The sequence below is a fragment of the Nannospalax galili genome, unplaced genomic scaffold (assembly GCF_000622305.1).
Source record: "Nannospalax galili isolate Female #2095 unplaced genomic scaffold, S.galili_v1.0 scaffold357, whole genome shotgun sequence".
NCBI lineage: Eukaryota > Metazoa > Chordata > Mammalia > Rodentia > Spalacidae > Nannospalax > Nannospalax galili.
In genome coordinates, this window is record NW_008340410.1 from 82,308 (window position 1) to 89,903 (window position 7,596).

Consider the following 7,596-nt stretch of genomic DNA (forward strand, 5'->3'; position numbering starts at 1 on the left):
GTAGGCCAGGACGCTGTGCCTCGCTGGCTTCGCCCCTAAAGCAGCCCCCACAATCCGTTCAGCGCTGCCTTGTGCTGGGGAAAAGGCCCGGGAGCTGCGCCGAGCCTGCTGCCAGGGGTGGCACTGAAGGGGTAGCCTACCTTCGAACCCCACAAAGGAACAGAAAATCCTCATACAGTCTGACTTTAACTCAGGTGCTGGGTGACAGGACGTCTAAGGGATAATCCTTATCTTCATCCATCCAATGTATTCATAGAGAGCTGCACTTGATAACAGTCCAAACAAAATCTTAAAGGAGCTAAGAGAAACGGTAATGGCCTTAGCCATGGGCCTGAACAATACTTTCAATGGGTACAGGAAAGCCACGGGGAACGTTTGTTATGGAGAATCGGAAGAGCGTGGCTTTGTTTCTGGTTTTGCTTTTCGGCTGCAGGTGCGTAGTGGCTGACGTCAGTGGTACGCAACCTTTCCTTCTTATTTGCTGTTCTGGATCCCTCCTAAAACCTTTACCGAGCCAGGGGTCAGTTGCTTTAAAATACTTTCACTTGATCTCCAAACACTGGCAGCTATCTCTGTTTTGCAGAAGAGCAGTGGCTGAGTCCCCCGAAAGGGTTCCTTGGTCAAAGATGCACAGTAGTAGAATTGGGTTGTGTGTTGCAGAGTGGGGCTTGGTGGGTTCCCCCACACTGTTGGCCACGACCTCATCCTCCACTTCATGACTGAGCCATCTGCTTTCTGAGCTGCACACTACTACATGTATCCATGTGGAATTTGGGAGCTGTGAATCCTAATGGGTTTTACATCTGAGTTAAGAACTGGGAAGTAGTGAGGTTGGGTTCTTAGAGCGCGGCCTCTGCCTTCAAAGTGGGAAGCAAGAGGACATGGCTGTGGCTCAGCAGGCCAAGTGACCAACATGGAGTGGCAGAAGACAAACAGAATGGTTTGCCATGTGCTTTATGGTGAGCAGGTGACAGCTCACTTTAGTTTCTGAGCTGGGTCAGGCTTCAACATCAGAACCTAAAGAAAGTGTGGAAATTCATGTCACCAGTCAGTTTGAGCAGGGCTTGTTCTCACTGGAAAACAGTTTTGCCTAACTGACACTGCGCTGGTTAGAGTCCATCACTGATCACCTGCTACTGACAGCCTTGGATGGGTGTGTGGGAGTGATAGTCTGGGACGGAGGTTGACAGCACAGGTAGATTTCTCTGGGCTGATTGGGTTTATTTTGTCTTGTTGTTTGCTTTTTATAGTATTGCTACAGAAAGACAAATTGTTCTTTATCTTACTTCTTGATAAGGGTGTTTTATAAAGCTTAAAATTAGGAGCTGTACATCCTTTCACTTCTTCAAAAAGCTAAGTGTGAAGGCTGCTGATCGCTAAATATCCATTTGGAACGCCATCATCCCATGATCTGCATCTTTGGCTGCATGGCATTTGCCTTCCATGGTGAGTTGGTGGTAGAGATCCTATTGCCCAGTGGAAATTGCCTTCATAGTGGTTAGTTGGCCTAACTGAGTCAGGGTATATTTTTGCTGGGTTGATAAGTGCCTTCATTTATGCTTCTGATTGCCTTTGGAATGGAGTCTTAACAAATACAGTCTGACAAACTTTTTTCCTTTTCCTTCTATTTGCATCTGAATATGTAATGCGATTTTGCAAATCCAATGGCAAGAGACTGGCTAGCTTCCATATTCATTTAAAACACCACCATCGGCGCCTCTGCTGGAGGGGTGTTTAATTCACCACCTCTAGCTCTGCCCTTCTGAAAGATTTAGTTACCAGATGTCCAGGATCAGCGAGGAAGATCTTCCTGCCAGAGTCAATATTTCTCCCTATCATCCTTCTGGCCCAGGGATTTGAAAATCCCTATCAAGATTTGCAAGCTGTGGATGTCTCTGGTAGAAAGAAGCGATGCTTAACCAAATTCTGGCTCCTAGACCAACTCTGTTGCAGGATTTCACATTTTCATCTTTATTGATTTTTTTTTAGAAATCAGCTTTGTTTTAAAAACTGCCTTTTGTGTTCTTCCGGTTCAAGTCTGTTCCTTTGTACCTTTGACTTCATTTCCTTCCCTCCACAGAAGTACTTCTACCACATTCCATTCTGTTACCACTGTCTCTACTTGCCTGAGGTCCAAACCAAGCAAAGGGCCTCGCCATACACTGTGGCGTGGCCTTCAGAGTCAGCTCTGTGCCTGACCTCCTGAGCCCCATTCTGTTTCCATGAGACCCTCAGATAATTTGCATGTGTTTTAACGTTTGCAGAGCTCTGCTCTAATGGGTAGCCTTGAGAGCCCAGTTCCTTCTAGCAACCTGGACATAGAAAGGATAGTTCTCAAAGGATTCTGTGATGGGGCGATGGAGTGTCAGATGAAAAGGTTGCCCAGCAGAGTGGGAATCATGTTCCCAAGGTGAGTGATTTCGTCTGCTGATCTTCATTCTCTGCACCACTCTGGCAGTCTCCTCCTCCATACTTCCATACTTCCTCAGCAGTGAAGCCCCTATCGTATGAAGATAAATTTCAACTTATATAAAAAAAAGTGTTACTGTAGAGCTAGGATCCACAGAGTGGAGAAGAGACAAGCAGATGTCTCAACTTCAGCTGCGTGTGCTGAGTGACGAATTTCACCTGGCAGTCAGTCATCTTTGCTTCATCCGTTAACAGCCATGCCCCCTGAGATGGGCAGGGGGATGAATAAGCACCTGACTCTGTGGGTATCTGTCCAGTGCTACAGAGTGACAGCTTCCTCACAGGAAGCAAGCAGGCATAGCAGTTTTAACAGTCCTATCTGCACCCTCACACATGCAGTCCAGCAGAAAGTTACCATGGCTGGAACCTGAAAGGAACAAGTTTATAGGTATGCAGGGTCCCTGGGGATTCTGGTGTTAATGTTGATTCTGGGATGGGCCAAGTTTCTGTGTTTACTTTTTGGATTTATTTATTTTTATCTTATGTGTATGTGTTTTGCCTGCATGTATGTAAGTGTACCTGTGTCGTGCAATGCCCACAGAGGCCAGAAGACGGCATCAGATCTCCTGAAACTTGAGTTATGGATGGTTGTTAGCTGCCCAGTGAGTGCTGGGAGCTCAACTTGGGTCCTCTGTAAGAGCAGCTGGTGTTTTTAACCATGGAGCTGTCTCTTTGGCCCTGGTTCTTGCTTTTTAAAGGTCTCCCAGGGGATGAGAATTTTGCACTTTGAGTAACAAAGAACTATGGTCAGTTCCTGCCTCCTCTTCCCCTAAATGGGAATTTTAAACAGAGAAACAGCATTTTCAAATGCTTGTCACCTGGGCCGCTTTTCTGTTTTGGAATGAGTTCAAAATATTTCTTAAGATGTAGGAGAGTAATTGTAGTGGCATCTTCTCTTTTTTAAAAATGAAACGACATGTCTCATGGTACCCTACATTCATCCAGAGCAGAAAGGACAGAGTATGCTACCTTCCAGTCCCTTTGCCTCCCATCCATCTAGCCTCTGTCACCAGCTTCATCTTCCTGAAACACTGCTTTCACCATGGTACGTCCCTGCTGGAGAATTCACAGTCGTTTCCTCTTTCCTATTGGGTCAAGTCTAAATTCATCTGCCAGGTTTCAAGGACTCTCATAACCTGGCTTATGGAATTCATTCCATCTTATTTTGTCCCATTTCCCAGGCAGAACTCTCCCTGTCAGTCAGTCTTGCCTCTGTGCCACCTTCCTCCAGCCAGCTCACTTCAATCTTCCTCAGTTTCAGTGGCAGGATTCTAGGCTCACTCTCCTGTGGCTTCCTCTCTAATCTGTGATCACTTCTTTTTCTGAATTCCTTTGGCCAGCCTAAATTTAAACTTAAAATTGTTTTATACAGTAGTTTGAGAAGAGTATAAACTAGCTTTCCATTGCTGTGTGGAACCCAAGATAAATCAACTTGAAAGAGAGATAAGTCCATCTTGGTTCACTGTCCAGGGTGTCAGTCCAGGGCTGCTGGCCCTATTGCTTTGGGCCTGTGGCAACTCAGTCTGTCTTGGTGGGAGTGTGGCAGAGAAGGCTGTTCATCTCATGACAGCTGGAAAGTTGTGAGGGGGAAAAAGGAAGGGGCTAGGGTCTCAATATCCCCTTCAAGGTCATGCCCCCAATGACCTAACTTCTTGCTAGTTTCCATCCCCCCGCCCCAAGACTCCACAGGCTGTTCACTGAGGTTTTACTATATGGGCCTCCAGGGACACTCCAGATCCAAATGTCCTGAAACCTTGGAATGTGATCTTATTGGTGAATAAGATCTTAGCAGATGTAACTAATCATATGGCAGGGGTGAGGGCTAAATACAGTAGCTGGTGTTGTGATAAGAGGTGAGGACACAGAGAGACACATAAAGAGGAAGGCAGGCAGGGATCAGGGAGATGCTGCCAGAAGCCAAGGACTGTAAGGCGTTGCTCTGGAAGGGAAAAGGCCCTTCCAGAACCTCTGTAAGGAATGTGGCTCTTCTGGCAATGTTATTTTGGACTATTGGCCTCTAGAGTGTGGGAGAAGAAATTTCCTTTTTTTTAAAAAAAATTATTTATTACTTTTATTTTTGTCCATATGAGTGTATTGCCTGCATGTATGGAATTGCACCTGTGTTATGTTTTAATGTCTGCAGAGGTCAGAGGGGGGCATTGAATTTCCCTGGAACTGGAGCTACGAATGGTTGTTAGCCATTCCTCTGGGTCCTCTGTAACAGCAGCCAGTGCTCTTAACCTCTGAGCCATCTCTCCAGCCTGTTTTATTTTCTAACTTGCCAAGTTTGTATTGCTTTTTAATTTAATGTATGTATGTTAGCCTTAGCTCTATGCCCTAAGTCTGTAGAGATCAGAGACCTGTGTGTGCAGCTCAGCTCATATTCCATGTATTGTTTTGCATAGCACTAAAACAGTAATATAAAAATACTAATACTCAGTGTATTTCATATTTTTTGTGTTGAAATGTATATTATAAACTAAAAGAATCCTAATTATACACCTTGCTGTCTTACAAAGAGAACACACAATCTGAGTCCCTTCCCAGGTCAGTGCAGGTGTTCGCAGCATCCTGGGACCCCTCCTTGTACCTCTTTCCAGTTAAAACATCTAACTTAAATGGCACCTTTTAGTTTTGCTTGTTTTTGAATTTTCTATGAATAGAATCACACTCGGTGTGAGTCATTTATATTGTTGTATGTCACAGTTTGCATTTTCTAAAACAAAATTAAATTTATTGCAAATCAGTATATATAATTGTATATATTTATGGGGTACAGAGTGATGTTATGATTTATGAATACAGTGTGAAATAAATCAACATAATTACGTATTCATCACCTCAAATACAAAACCAGCTTTTTTGGTGAGAACATTTGAAATTTACTCAGCGATTTTGAAACATGCAATCATCTGTCTTGGTTTGCTTTCTATTGCTGTGATAAGACACTGACCAAAAAAAAAAAAAAAAAAGCTGGGAAGGAAAGGGTTTATTTGGCTAACACTTCATTACTTACGAAACTCAGGGCAGGAACTCAAACAGGAGGCTGGATCCCCTGGAACTGGAATTATGGACAGTTGTTAGCTGCCATGTACGTGCTGGGACTTGAACCCAGTTCCTTTGCAAGAGCAGTTAGTGAGCTTAACTGCTGAGCCATCTCTCAAGCCCTCAGTCTGCATTTTTATACAACTCAGGCTCACCTGCTCACCTGCCTGGATTCTTCCATATCACTCAACAATCAAGAAAATGCCCCACAGACATGCCCACAGGCCAAGCCTATAAAGGAAATTCCTCAACTGAGGCTTCCTCTTCCCATCTGTGTCAAGCTGACCACTAAAGCCAACCGTGAGATCATCTATTACTGACTGCATTCAGCTGTGTAGCAAATTTCAAGGTTGTTTCTGTACACAGGCCTTTATACCTTTGACCATCAACTCCCTGTTCTGTCTAATCCCTATACCTCTGCAATCACCATTTTATTCTCTGATTCCAAGAGTCTGATTGTGTAGGTCCACATGTACATTAGAACCTGTGTATTTGTCCTTTTGTGTCTAGTTTTATTTCGCTTGTGTGGTATGCTGGATTTATTATAATGCCATTTCCAGTTTTGACATCAGCATTATATTGAGTTTATATTGGAAGAGCTCAGGGTACATTTTAGAGGTTGAGTACCTTTCTTAGCATGTAGAAGTCCTCAGTTTGAGCCTTTCCATGGAAAAAAAAGAAGAAAAAGAATTGGAAATGTTTATTCCTTTTCTATTTTCTAAAAGATATTAACTTTCATATTGATTCACTATTCCTAAATGAAATACCTGGTAGATTTGACCATTGACATCATAAATGTGTTGAATTTCATTTATGGGAAGGTAGTATTTTATAAAAATAAATTTATGGATAGAAGAGGGGCTCATGAAGCCCACTGCTCGCTGAGAAGCTATCCACAGTTGATGGCTGCCGAGGGAGGGAGAGTAATAATTTTTCCTTATTTTTTTGCAAATTTTTCATTGAATTTTTGTGTATTTCACACAGAACATCTTAATCTTATTTTTATACCCCTTCCCCACTGGTACCCTCCATAGCCCCCCATCCCACTGGAATTCATACATTCTGTCATTTGTGTCAAGGCCTATCATGTCAAGTTAGTGTCACCAAATGTCTCTCAATGCACGTTCATTCACTGGGGTCTAGGCAGCCTATTTAGAATCCCTTCCTTTAAGAAGATCAGCTCTTTCTCACCTAGCAGCAATCAGCTGTCAATAATTCTTTGACTAAGATTGTGGCTTGTTGCCCATTTCCACAGTTCTGTGCTGGGGTTTTGTCTGCTTAAGTTGGCACAGGTCTTGTGTATGCTGACACCGTTGCTGTAGGTTTATATGTGTAAAGTCCTAGGAGCTTGTAGGACTCATTTCCATTTGGTCCTGTACTCCTTCCTTGGCTCTTACAATCTTTTCACCCCCCACCCCCTTCCAAAATGGTCCCTGAGCTCTGGATGGGTGGGGTTTAACATAAGACTCACACTCTGCAGACTCTTACTCTCTGCACTTTGGTCATTTGTGACCTTTTGTGTTCCTGGCCCTCTGTTGCATGAGGGAGCTTCACTGATGAGAATTGAGAGATGCATTAGTGTCCTCTTTACCTCTTGTTCTATGTTCCAAGAGCCTTAGATGCGGAGGTTGCATTGTAGATGTGCCACTTAGGCTTGGGCAATTCACAGATTATGTCTGTGTGTGACCAGTTGTGGAACTCTGTAATAGTCTCCATCTGTTGCAAAAGAAGCTTCTTTGATGAGTGGTGACTGAGATACTTGTCTGCAAATATAAGGATCCATATTTTGTACATAGTAAGAAATTACATTTCTTTAGAGATGTGACAGCCTTGGGGTTTTCTCTACAATCTCTCCAGCCATGTGTATTTGGCAATGTTTATAGTACCACACATGAGTTTCCTCCCACTGAATGGGCTTTAAGACTAATTAGATAGCTGTTGATTACCCCCAAGATAAAAGTGCCCCAGTGTCTTTTGCTGTGCTCATCATTGATGTGGTTATTAGGCCTTGAAGCTGGGGTTGGACCATTTGTTGATGTTCTCCCTTAGCAGCTTGCATAGTGCTCTCCAAAGCTATGAGAG

At 43.6% G+C, this 7,596-nt stretch overlaps 1 pseudogene; it reads left to right on the top strand.

The window, feature by feature from the left end:
• Positions 1 to 313: 313 nt before the first annotated feature.
• LOC103736020 overlaps positions 314 to 7,596 on the top strand; it is a 13,438-nt pseudogene continuing 6,155 nt past the window's right edge.